The following is a 13,710-nucleotide window of genomic DNA, read 5'->3' as shown; positions in this document are numbered from 1 at the left end:
ATTGGGAAGATTATATACAATGAATATATGTGATTTGCTTAGAGCAGTGCCCGGCACATAGCAAGGCCCAGTAAATACATGTTGGTTATTAACTGTTCACTATATTGACAGGACAAGGCTTTGCCCAAACCTTCCCCAAGGCTTGTTTATAATTATTCATATTAAAAGACAGAGGCACTTCATGGTTGTTTCCATATTAAAAAGGAAGAGGTCTTTATTTTATTGTACAAGGGAGTTCAAAATTCCTTTATATATTTATGCTTTGGTTTTTTTCTCCCCAAATATGTGACGATTGAATTTGAAATCCTAGACACAACCAAGACAGAGATCTTCAAGCTACAACCTTCATGAGCATCCTTGACTTCCTTAGAGACGAAATCAAGGTCATCCCAAGTCCATGCAGGGTTGTGAAGAGTCTTCCTGCTGCAGCAATGTCTTACTCCTCCAGATGGGCTTTGCTTCCATCTGCCTTATACGCCGTAATTCCTGATAAGAGCTAACCTGATTTAGGCAAATGTCCTGGGTGAGTTTCTCCCTCGCGAGACTGTCCCGAGTGGGGTGACTTGGTATGCGGAGGAATACTAGCAGATGCAGAGAAGGCCAGAGACAAAGCCCAGGTCTCCTGGCCATGATCTGTGACCATAGCAGGTTTTAAACAGATAACAACAAACCAACGCCCCCCTAGAGAATCTCTAGGAAATATCAGTAGGCTTTGCTAAGCACGGTTCTTTCTTTTACTTGAGAAACACTAGATGCAGGGGGCTGGACCAAGAGCTTAGTGTTGATGGTATAAATTCCTCGGAATCTTCATCTCACTTAATACTAACATCTACAAAAGAATGGATGCTTGCTTTTCTAGGACACATGCCAGTTGCTTTTCTAGGGCCACACAATTCATATGTGTCAACTACATGGGATGCAGGGGTGAGAAAGTCCCTACGGCCTAAAGCAACTACTGTAATTTGAGGTTTCCTGGCAGGTTTTTGTTTTGTTTTTTACCATAAAAATAAATAATACTAACCTGGCTTTTCTGGGCCAGATGCCAAGCTAGCTCCTGTAATTACCCTTTGCCCACTTTCTTTCCTCAAGCTGTTTTAATTAGATAAGAACTCTGCATTCATATCCTTCTGTGAATGGAACCGTGATGTTGCCACGGACCCTCCCAGGACTGATAACGATCCTGCATGCTGAGTGCTTTTTCCTTCAGAATAGAAAGGGTTCTGCTCTAAGTACCTGGCTTTCTTCAGGGTACAAAAATGCTTTCCCAGGAGTGGAAGGCCTAGAGAACAATTTTTCAGGCTATTCAATACTCTATCTCTCAACTGGAAACTAGTTCAAGTGACCTGAAGGGGGAATAGAGAAACCGTACCTAGCCCTCTTGTCCCAGATGTTTCTGACGGGGGGAAAGGGGAAACTGTTACTAAGGTGCTCATCAAGGTCACCAAGACAACGCAGGAGCTAAAAACACACCTGCCCACAAGGCTGACAACCTGAGACTGTGGGGGACCCAGTGTGGAAGGAGAGATCTGATTTCATCATTCGGGTCTCTTACCGCCACATACGTTCCATAGTGTAAAGTGTTCACACGTGGACACACACACACACACACACACACACACACACACACACACACACACACACAGAGGAATAAATAAAATAAGAATAACTAGCCAGGCGGTGGTGGCGCACACCTTTAATATCAGCACTTGGGAGGCAGAGGCGGCGGATCTCTGTGAGTTCGAGGCCAGCCTGGTCTACAGAGTGAGTTCCAGGAAAGGTGCAAAACTACACAGAGAAACCCTGTCTTATAAAAAAAAAAAAGAATAACTAAATTGTTCGGTTGTAATGGATCAATATCTGGAAGCCAGTTCCTCCACCCTACACTGTCTCTCTAGTCTTTGAACAAACCATCCAAGGAAACATATGTCCCACGGTCACAAAACTACGACATTCACTGACCTTCGCCATTTTACCGACAATGTGCGTGACTTCTGCGTCAGCAGAATTACGGTGTCCACTGTGTGTTAACAACCAGGCCTTGTGCTCAGACAAAGTTCCGTTCTAGTACTAATTGCTCTCCTACAATGTAAAGTCCTAAGCAACCACTCGATTTCTAGAAGCTTCTTTCCGTAGCTTACCTAGTTTTGCTGTTGTTTTAACTTAGCATAGCTTGGAGCTGTCTATGTCAAACTGGAAATCTACCTTACTACCCTTCCGATGGCTGCCATATTCCATTAGACAGCTCTAGCATCATTTAACTACTGATGGACTCCCAATCTTTTGCTCTGGAAGTCAACTCTGAGTGGGCGATCTCACACATATGAACATCTCTATAAGCCCTATTGTTATACATGGAATTACAGCCCCCCCCAAAAAAAAAACTTTCGCCTATGGAAGGGAGGAGGCTGGTGGTGCTGCTCACTTTCTGTCCATTGTGGCTGCCTCTTTTTGACCAGCAACACCTAGAGCTATTTCCACAAGTGAAAAGGAAATCTTCCACATCATAAGTGGGGGGGAATAGGCTTTTATGCTTAAAGGGCTATATTCCGCCCCCCCCCACACACATAACACTCTTATTGATTCTCTGGGAGTTTCATATCATGCACCCCAATCACAATCACTTTTCAGTCCTTCCAGGTCCAACCCCACACCCCATCCTCTACTCTCACCCCCCTGACCATTTTTATTTTCTTTTTCTCTAGCCACAAGGCCTTTGTGTTGAGCACTGGTCTCTTTTTGTTAAAGTATGTGGACCATTTTGGGTAGGGAAATTAGTTCTCATTCTGAGTTGTAAACTGCAAACATATAAGCACATTTATAGAATATGTAAATTTAGTCTTTTACCTTTGCATATGGGGTAGCTTTCCAAGCAGAGCCTTTAAAAAAATGTTTTGTGGCTTCTGGGTTTGTATCATATTCAGAAAGTTTTGCCCTACAATTTTCTTCATAACATTTGATGAATGACTTTTTCACATTTAAGTATTTGGCTCATCTGAACCTTATTGTCTTTTAGTCTGTGGAGTAGAAATCTAACTTTGTTTTATTTCTCCAGTGGCTATCCAATAACATTTATGGATGACAGTGTCATCTCCAGGGCAGTTAGTTCATCGTGTACTACATTTGTCTGTGCATTTTAATTCACTGCAGGATTTTCTGGTCTGTGCTGCTGATGTTTTACCTGGTCCTATGCAAATAAGTTGTTTTCACAATCAGATTGGTATGGTAGGTCATGACATCCGATGGAATATTGCTTTTAGATTTTTCTCACATGTGTGGTGTATGTACATGCATGTTTGCATGCATGTGCACATATGCGTATGTGTTTGGAGGTCTGAGGCTGGCATTGAGAGTCTTTCACACAGGCTATCTACCTTATTCATTGAGACAAGGTCTTTCAGGTGAACTCAGAGCCCCCTGATCCTGATAGTCTGGCAGGCTAGCTTGCTTCTGGGACCCCTCATCTCTAGCTTTTAGGATGGAATTGCACCGTGACCCGACCACATCTACATGGGATCTGGAAATCTGAACTCTGGACCTTTATGGTTGATCAGTAAGCATTTTTGCCTCTGGGTCATCTCTCCAACCGTTATTTTACTTTTTAATCTAGAATTCTCCTCGCTGTTATTGTTTTATTTTTTTCCACATGAACTTTAGGGTCTATTTATTTAGTTCCTCTTCCATCAACAAAATCAATTAGTTTGTTTTAGAGGGAGTCTGCAAACCTATCTGTTAAATTAGGAGGACTATATACATATTTATGAGAGTTTTGTCTGTTTATTGAAGACTAAGATATGTCTTTCCATTTAAGTATTTTTGTGTCTCTGTAGTATTTTGAGCTTTTTATATAAGGCAGACAATAGAAAGAGGATAATGATAGTACTTACCTGTTCTGTTTAGTATTTTTATTTGTTTGTTTTTTTGTCAACTTGACCCAAGCTAGAGTTATTGGAGAAGAGGAACTTCAACTGAGAGAATGCCTCCATCAGATTAGCCTATAGGCCAATCTGGTGGGGCATTTTCTTGATGAATGATTGATGTGGGAAAGCCCAGCTCTCTGTGGGCAGGGCCACCACCAGGCTCGAGGTCCTAGGTTGTCTAAGAAAGCAGGCTGAGCAAGCTGTGGAAAGCAAGTCAGTAAGCAGCATTCCTCCATGGTCTCTGCTTTAATTCCTGCTTCCAAGTTCCTGCTTTGGGTTCCTAACCTGACTTTCTCAATTATGTACTGTAATGCAACAATGTAAGCTAAATAAACCCTTTCCTCCCCGAATTGCTTTTGGTCGTGGTGTTTATCACAGCAGCAGAAACCCTCACTAAGACACTTCCTTAAGGTATTCTTACAAAGTTTAAGTCAGGATAATATAGAGTGCTGTGTGTATGTAACATACAGTCAGATACACAATGTATGACAAATGTACACTTCTCGCCATATCCCGGAATTTGTGTGAGTAATCCAGTAAGATAAATCACTCTTTCAATAATGTCAAATTTCCATGGCTGTGACTCATAATTGGCTCTATCATTGAAGGAGAAACTCTTTCCTGCTTGTCCCACACTCAGATATATCCCCTCATCTTTGGTGTATGTTCGTGGAAGGTATCTATGGGCACCCTTGTTGACTTGAATTAAACCGGTTATGGCTGCCCCACTGGCATATGGCAGTTATCAGCACCCAGGAAGAAGTGCCTGTGTAGAACTCATTGTTCATCATACAGCAAGTTTGGATGGTCATCTCAGCTCTGTGCTCCATGTCCGTGCATTTCATAAGCTCAGCACCCTGATCACTGTTTGACTTTCTCATATATAATGTGGTGAATTGAATAATGAAGTTGGTGTCATCATCCCATTTTACAGTTAAAATAACTCCCAGTCTAGGTCACAGATCTAACCTGATGATGGAGATCCAGTTGTCTCTGAAGTTGGTGCTGCTGACCAGTGTTTATCAGATCCGGAAGAAATTAAAACTAATGGCCAGCAAGGTGGCTCCATGGGTAAAGCTGTTTGCCATGAAAGGCCTGACAGCTTGATTTCAATCCCAAGAACCCTTATAAAGTTGGAAGGAGAAAAGCAACTCCACAAACTTGTCTCCTGACCTCCGTGCCATGGCGGGATGCACACCTACATATGTGCATCATTCGATCATGCATATACACATAACAATGAAAAGAATAAAATCAGCTGTAAAATATATTGTAATGTATGTGACTATGCAGGACACACTTATTTCATCTGCTGCAGAAGCATGATTATGTCAGACATGAGTATGTGCATTCTTTCTTTCAATAAAACCACACCTTGGCCAAGGACTGCGTAGTTCCTGGTTTGAACATCAGCCTGAAAAAGCCCTGGGAAATTGGCCTTTTGATACATTTGCTTTCAAGGTTCAAGATGTATATTTCCACATCATCTGAAAAATACCACAGGAATAGTCAGGGCTACCCTATCTTTTGTTTGCCTTCATGTTTAGACATCTTTATTTGGTGGAAAAACTTGTAATACTTCCATTTAACACAGATAACCTGTTCAATCTAATTACAAATTTGCAAAAAAAAAAAAAAAAAAAAAAGTTTACAAAATGACTTATTCCCTAAGGGAAGAGGCATGTGGAACTCATGGATCAAGGGAAATGGATTTGCCAAGGGAAGAGCATTCTCCAGGAATCTCTGCATGTGTCATACAAGGACACCCCTCCAGTCATACATGGCAAATGAACAAAGCCAGAATTTCTAGTTTCCATTAGCGCCACCCACGCAAGCTTGCTTATAGCTAAGGAAAGAATTCGGGTTTGTCACTAGAAAGTAGAAAGAGATGCCCTGTCTCAAGGGAGCTGGGTCTGGGAGCTAACCCTGGGAGAGTGGGTCAGGCATTTGAAAGTCAGCATCGTGTTGAGGGTCGAACAGAGAAAGGCCCAGAGTCTGGGTGGGGGAGTATGTGGGAACCCAGAGTTCCAGAGTTGGCAGGGAGATGGGGAGCTCAGTTGGGTGTCAGAGGACCTTCTTTCTACAAGAACACATCTAGGATTTACTCTCAGGCAAGGTGGACCATCTAGTGTGTCAGCAAGGTGTTAGATGCTTGGGTAAAAGAACTCAATCACTTGAGTACAAAGGGAAGGTTCCTAAGAACCATGTGTCTCTCTGTTTCATTGCTGGGATGTTTTCAAGAAGAGTCCCTCTGGTTGTCACATAGGACTCTCTCAATTGAGCATTTGTTGAGTGAATACATGAGGTATAAGGTTGTCACCCAGTTGCTGAATATAGGGCAGGTGGTGACAGTAGTTCTTTAAGAGGTGATGACTTGATGCTGAGTCACCTGAAGGGTGACTAAGGACACCCTTAGCCCCAAACCTGGGGTGGGGTTGAACCTGCAATTGTAGGGGAAATTAGGGGGATGGGGAATAAACAAGGGGATAGTTCCTTGTTCATTAACAGTTTCCTGCTGTCATTGCCTCTTAATTTCTGATCAATCACCCTGAAAAATGCTTTGCTACTTTCCCCAGCTTTTATGGAGCCGAAATGAGACTCTAATTAGGGATGCTATACATGGCTTACACATGCACAGTTTTGGGGAACTACCATCCAGTCGGAATGCTGTTTTTCCAAGACAAAGTTTCTCTGTGTAGCCCTGGCTGTCCTGGAATTCTCTCTGAAGACCAGGCTGGCTTCGAACTCAGAGACCCCCCTGCCCGGGATTAAAGGCTTTCGTTATCACTGCCCAGCTTGGAATGTACTTAATATATATACGGGGCTGACATTGTCAAGTCTACTATGCCCAGGACCTCTCTCTGTTCCTTCAAGTAGTCTCTAAAGAAAGATATTATTGGATCCATATCACCTAATAATCAAGTTGTCCAAGCCTCCGTGGATAGAAATGATCAGGAGTGCCAGACTTCACCATCTTATCCGGACCTCCTTGAGATGGGTCCCTCACTTGGAAACTCCTAGGTGAGGCTGCTGCTGCTGGTGGTCCCTGACACACACATTGAGTAGCAAGAGTCTACAGCCAAGTCGGCCAGATAGGAAGTGTTTCCAGATTTGTGGACCTCGTGATCTCTGTTTTTATCAACTACAGCAGTAGTACCCAGGCTTCACTCTTCCACGTGTGCATAAACGAGTGTGACAGCACTTCAGTAAGGTCCCCTTGGTGGAATTTTATATAATCTTGATGTGTCACAAAGTTTTATTGCCCTTTTTGTTTTAGTTATTTAAGTGTAAAAAAAAAACAAGGAAACAAACAAACATCAACAACAACAAAAAAACCTGGGGTCGGTGTGTGTGGGGTCAGTGTTGAGTCTCACTTGGCCTGTGTAAAGGCCTAGGCTGGACCCTCACTGATGCAAAACAATAGAAAAGAAAAATGTGAAAACCTTACCAGCTCATGGCCCATAGTTCCTCCACCCCAGTGTGGAATGTTTAAGGCCTTTGATATCAAGGGGTGAATAATTTTTCAGAGAAGATGGGAAGTGCATTCTGTAACACTACCACCATGACAGGTGGCAGGCAGATGGCCAGGATGAACAAATTACCCTCATATCACCTGATTTGCCTCTGTGACAAATATGACTGCTCCAGGACGGTGACATGTGTAATTTTATAACTCAGTGCTTTAGTATCTTCATGTACAAAGTGAAACTAGAAAGCACCTGCCCACAAGCTTATTGCTAACAAAGAACGCTATTGCAAAGAAAGAATGCAATCCATCTACATAATACTTTCGTGATATCTGGAAGAGTTGAATTATAATGTAAGAATCATAGGATTAACATCAATGTTTCAAGCAATACCAGAGGTCAAGGGTTCCCCTGGACATGAGTAGACATCAGAACCAACCAGCCCAAAGGGACCTGCTTGAGAATTTGTGAATCAACAGACCATGGTTGTAAACAACTATACAATTTTGAGGAAAGCACTTTAGGAACTGGGGGCTAAGTAGTCTGTGAGTGTGAGTGAGTTCTGTGAGGCATCCTTCTGAAAATGTGTTTCCAAGTGAACAAGGAGACCCTTGGGAGAAAGGCTGGCAAAATACAAGATTAATATGGACGCCATAAAGACAATTAGGAGCTGACAGAATTCACTGGTGCTTGGTGATGGGTCTGATGCTTCGCAAGCAGTACCCTAGCCAACTCTCACCATCACCTAGTTGCCAACTCTCACCATCACCCAATTGTCAACTCTCACCATCACCTAGTCAACTCTCACCATCACCTAGTCAACTCTCACCATCACCTAGTTAACTCTCACCATCACCTAGTCAACTCTCACCATCACTTAGTTAACTTTCACAATCACTTAGTTAACACTCACCATCACCTAGTTAACTCTCACCATTACCTAGTCAACTCTCACTATCACCTAGTTAACTCTCACCATCACCTAGTCAGCTCTCACCATTACTTAGTTAACTCTCACAACCACTTAGTTAACACCATCACCTAGTTAACTCTCACCATCACCTAGTCAACTCTCACCATCACTTAGTTAACTTTCACAACCACTTAGTTAACTCTCACCATCACTCAGTTAACTTTCACAATCACCTTGACAACTTTCACCATCACCTAGTTAACTTTCACCATCACTTAGTTAACTCTCATAATCACCTAGTTAACTCTCACTATCACCTAGTTAACTCCCACAACCACTTAGTTAACTCTCACAATCACCTAGTTAACTCTCATAACCACTTAGTTAGCTCTCAGAACTGCTTAGTTAACTCTCACCATCACTTTACAAGCTGGTACTATTACAGTCCCCACTGACCAGATAAGGCACTGAGACAAAGGCTGAGTGACGTGCCCAAGTGACGTTTCCTCAAGTGTCAGCCCAGGCTGGCTCCAGCATCCATGTTCTCAACCACCACGCTGACGTGTTTATCTCAGGGTCTCTAGGTTCTCTGAGTAAAAGTGGCTAGACATGGGGCTGGTGAAGGTTGGGGGTGTCTCCTAGTTAGCAAGTGGGGTTTCAGGGATGCCCAGTCTTTTTATGTCACTGTGTTATGATATATAAATATGCTCCCTGTGAAAACAGAAATTGTGTATTCTCATGTGTCACAGAAGCAACCATGCCACAGTTTTGGCCTCTACACATGGAACTGTACAAGTTCAGACTATATTCTGCATCTCCATGCAGATTCATTTCCAGAAGCGGACAGGGGTGGCAAATGTATTTCTGTCTGTCTTCTGCGTGGGTTGTGACGCCGGCCTCACTGGGGATGGTGCACAGGCAATCTGAAACAGAAAGATGCCTATTGTGGATCAAAAGGAAATGCCAGCTGAAGCAGATCTCCTGAAATTAGTGCCTGTGATTACTCGGATCCCATGAGTCTACACAAAACTTTGGGTGATTCCCCACCTTATGACTGCTGTGTTTTCCCATCAGCAGTCTTTTAAGAATTGAACACATCTTTGAAAGTTGAATTTGGAACAGGAATTTTTAATAAGGGTATTCCCAACCTCTTCACCTCAGGTGATGCACACAGGAACATCAAGCTGCCCATATTTGGTAACTTCCTCCAGTCAGATGAGATTTCCTGGATAACACAGAATAGCCCACACTATGGTTTTCAGTAACAGGAAGAAGACTGAACTTCCAATATTATATTACATTTTCTCAGTTTTTTAAAGAATGAAACCCAAACTGTCTGCCTTAATGATGCATGAGAAACTGTACATACAAGCTTTTTACCAGGATCCATTGTCAGCCTTCAGTCCTAACCAGAACGATCTCAGATTCTCTAAATTCTCTGATGAGTCCTTCTAGCTGATTGGAAACTATGTGCCCCTCCCTCTGCCTCCTAAGGGATGATGCATGTGTGTATCTTGGATAGTAGCCCTCATATTACTGCTATTTTATTAATATAATGGCAGTGATCTCTCAACCACACAAACAACTGCTTCTGAGTCTCATTTTGTTTTGTTCTATTGAGAGAGGGTCTCATGAGCTGAACCCGGCTTTACATCCCTAATCCTCCTGTCTCCACCCCCACCTCCATCCCCACTGAGAATACAGATACATGGTGTCATTTTTGGGATATTTGAAGTCCAAATACAGATTTCCTTGAAGCTACCTTCCTTCTTTTTCCTTTCTTCTCTCTCTCTCTCTCTCTCTCTCTCTCTCTCTCTCTCTCTCTCTCCCTTTCTCTCTTTCTCTCTCTCCTCTCTTATTTCTTGCAGTTTTTTAAAACAATTGTGTTATTTATTTTTAATTACTTTTTAAAATAACTTAAAATACCTTTGATGAAATATGCCTTAAAACATATGGCTTAAAACAAAGCTTGTTAGATTTATACATAATATACAGCCAAGAAAATAATTGGAAATAGTTGTTTGGTTAAGTGAGACTCACAGGAAAGGTCTGGAATTTATTTATCAGTGCTTTGTAGCCATCTATTAATATGTTGAGGGAGGCAATCCGTTAGGAAAATACACTGAATACCAAGAATGAGAATTTCCACCTTCTGTCCAGCTTTCCTCATAAACAGCCTATGACCTTAAGTAACTGGCTTGGATCACATCCTTAGAGCAGTCAAATGTTGATTTGTCTTCTAGGAAGGATTTGTTTCTAGTCCAACCCAAATATATTCTATTAAGCAGTGCTCACTGGAAACTAGAAATAATAAATAAGAAAATGGTCTCTAAAATATGGTCTCTTTCAAAGCTGATTCTGAAAAGACTCCTTGGCATAAAGTGAATTCTAAAGGTGTTTGGATTTTTTGCTTGTTTGTTTTTTATTTTTTGAAACAGGGTTTCTCTGTGCAGTGCGGGCTGTCCTGGAACTCGCTTTGTAGACCAGGCTGGCCTTGAACTCATTGCGATCCACCTGCCTCTGCCTCCTGAGTGCTGGGATTAAGGGCGTGCACCACCACCGCTTGGCTCCGCTTATTTGAATTTTGGATATTCAGGACTTAGACAACATAAACAGCACATTGTGGGAAATAAACTAGTAATTTAGGTTATTCAATATTTGATTTCTCTTGGCTTGGTAAGTAATTAACTATCCATTTTGGGATATGTGTTACTCCCAAGAACATATGCTGAGAAATCCAGAATAACATCTATTACAAATAACTTTATAGCTAGCATATGCTGTAAGAACTCAATGGATGAGATGTGGGTAGTGGCACATCCCTGGAATCCCAGCACTCAGGAGGCGGAGGCAGGAGGATTGCAAGTTTGAGGCCAGTCTGAGCTATACTGTGAAAGCCTGTTTCAGTAAAGGAAAGAATAGGAAGTATAGGGAAGGGGATGGGAAGAGACAGAGAGGAGGAAGAAGGAGGAAGAGGAGGAGAGGGAGGAGGGAGGAGAAGAAGGAATTTGAAGGATAAAATAACAGTGAGAGAAGAAATGTCTAGGCTAGAGGCTCAGAGGAATTGAGAAACCTCTTGGTACTGAGTGACGGGGGAAGTTGGGAATCCTACTGAAAGTTAAGGGCCTTCCAGGTGAGGGAAATTAGGTTTCCCACAGCAGGAAAATGAAGCCAGCAATTGCATAAAGAATAAGAACTGTAACCAGACCCGAACAGAGAACCGGGATTCCACAGTCCACAGAAGCCACCAGACAAGAGACCAGAGTGGCTGAAAAGTGTAACAATCCTGCTCCTCTCGGGTCCCAGGATTACAGATGTTGGCCACCACACCTAACTTCTTTTAGAGTCTTAATTCAGGAACTTGGCCGCTTTGTCATATAATGAAGCATGTTAAACTATTTATCTCTAAGTCAACTTCAACACTTAATCTAATATTTTACTTACATAATACCGTTTCAGCATTTTTTTTTTCAAAATAATGAATACGGGAACACCGGCAGTCATCACGCTCTGTTTTGTAACTATGGACGTGTTGTGACTAACCTACTCAGACTTCCACTGACATGCCTTCCCTGCCATCGTGTACTGTACCCTCAAATTATGTGTATGTGTGGGTGTGGGAGGGTGGGTGTGGAGGGAGTGTGCCTGTGTGGGTGTGAACGTAACAAAATTTCCCTGGACTATTTCTGTTTCTATGGGACCCAAAGGTAAACAAAAGATCCCACATTGCACTCTGTCAGGGTCTACATTGTCCTGGGCCACAGGTAGACCGGGTCTATCTTCAGAAAACTTATCCCTTGAGGTTGACGGTCAGAAAATCATTGCGAAATATTGAGCTGAAGTTGTGGCGAATACTGAGAGGTACTAGATACTTTGGGGGAAGTTGAAAGAAGGGTTCCAACACAGAGTTGGGGCCTGAGGATTTGGGGAAAGTCTCCCTGGGGAAGTGATTTTCAAAATGAGGCCTGAGCACGCTGGAGGAAGGGGGAGCAGCAGCAGAAGGGTGTTAAAACTTCTCAGAAGAGGAAATTGCATTTGCGAGGGCTCTGAGGTGAAGCAGAGTCCAGAACGTTCCAGGAACTGAAAGAAGGGCCAGCTGGGCTGGAGGGGCAGGGCAGACCCGCAACATCTGAAGGGACACTTTGGCAAGCAGATGGTATCTGACTGCAGCGAGACTTTCTTTCATGGTACTTCTCTATCTTTCCTAAAGCTTTATACTCCTCCTCTCCCATACATACATCACAGTCCCCTCAGCATCCACACTTACAGACTTGTAACACTAAATCCTCAAACTCCGGTCATTTTCAGTGTCTGCATTGGATTGGACCCAAGACTCTTTATGAATAGCAAAATTTGAGACTACTCATGAATCTTATAGAAAATGCATGGCATTTGCATATAAGTCAAGCACAACCTGCCATACACTGTGAATCATTTCTAGACTACTTACGATATTTAATACAACAGAAGCGCCCTGCAGATAGTTGTTGTATTATATTATTTAAGAAACAGTAGCAAAGCTGTTTGGTGTCACATGGTGTCACATGCTCGTCATTTTGGATGTGAGGGGTAGAGGCAGGAGGATCATGAGTTCCAGGCTTTCCTCAGCTATACAGTGAATCGGACATCAGCCTGGGATATATGAGATCCGGTTTCATCATCATCAATAATAATAATAACAATAACAACAATAATAATAATAACAACCAGTAAAAGTCTCTATATGTTCAGACAGGTGCAATATTTTTCCAAATATTTTTATTCTGTGGCCGGTTGACCCTCCTGCTAGCTGAACCCATGCTATGGAGCCCAGAGGTGCAGGGCGGACTGTACTTACATCACATCAGTGCATACCAGCCTCTGAGTGAGACCGCGTCTTAGAGTTCAAGGTTGGCTCAAAGGTCTTAAAAGCTAACACTTTCTATTCTGACCTTACCCCTCGCGCAGGAACTGTGGCTTGTCTTCCCAACCTTTGCCCCATTCACTACTTACAAACCCATGGTCTCGGGGACTTGCCTCCCATTTTTTTGTCCACCGGCACAAAGCTGAAGCTCACCTCTTTTTCATGACTTTACTCCGACCCTGGTGGTGCCTGGTCACCACTGCTGGTTGATAGCTCACTCCATTCCCTTCACCTGCTTTCTTTCAGGCTTCATCACCCCACCCCCCTGAGGCTGCTCCCCTACTGGGCTCCCTTGGCAGGAGCCCAGGCCTCTGCCTGACTTGTTTTTCACTTTCTGTGGAGACACTGGCCAAACGCTAGTAATTGCCCCAAGCCCTTGCTCTTTCACTTTCCTTCTGTCTAGTCAAAGAGCTGTTTCCTGGCTTTGGGGCCTCGGCTGCCTCGCCAGATGGAATTCTTCCAATCTTTCCTCCACACTTCCTGCGATGGGAGATACAGAACCTTGACACT

General features: G+C 43.0%; 1 long non-coding RNA gene across 1 annotated transcript; it reads right to left on the bottom strand.

Annotated features, from left to right (window-relative positions):
* Positions 1 to 7,565: 7,565 nt before the first annotated feature.
* LOC143268971 (uncharacterized) lies at positions 7,566 to 13,472 on the bottom strand. Its single transcript, XR_013045224.1, has 3 exons — positions 13,354 to 13,472; positions 9,454 to 9,522; positions 7,566 to 9,220 (listed from the first exon to the last, which is right to left on the bottom strand). It is a non-coding gene; the product is annotated as an uncharacterized LOC143268971 (long non-coding RNA).
* Positions 13,473 to 13,710: the final 238 nt, after the last annotated feature.

Source organism: Peromyscus maniculatus, chromosome 16, assembly GCF_049852395.1.
Source record: "Peromyscus maniculatus bairdii isolate BWxNUB_F1_BW_parent chromosome 16, HU_Pman_BW_mat_3.1, whole genome shotgun sequence".
Classification (NCBI taxonomy): Eukaryota; Metazoa; Chordata; class Mammalia; order Rodentia; family Cricetidae; genus Peromyscus; species Peromyscus maniculatus.
This window is presented reverse-complemented; position numbering and strand designations above follow the sequence as displayed.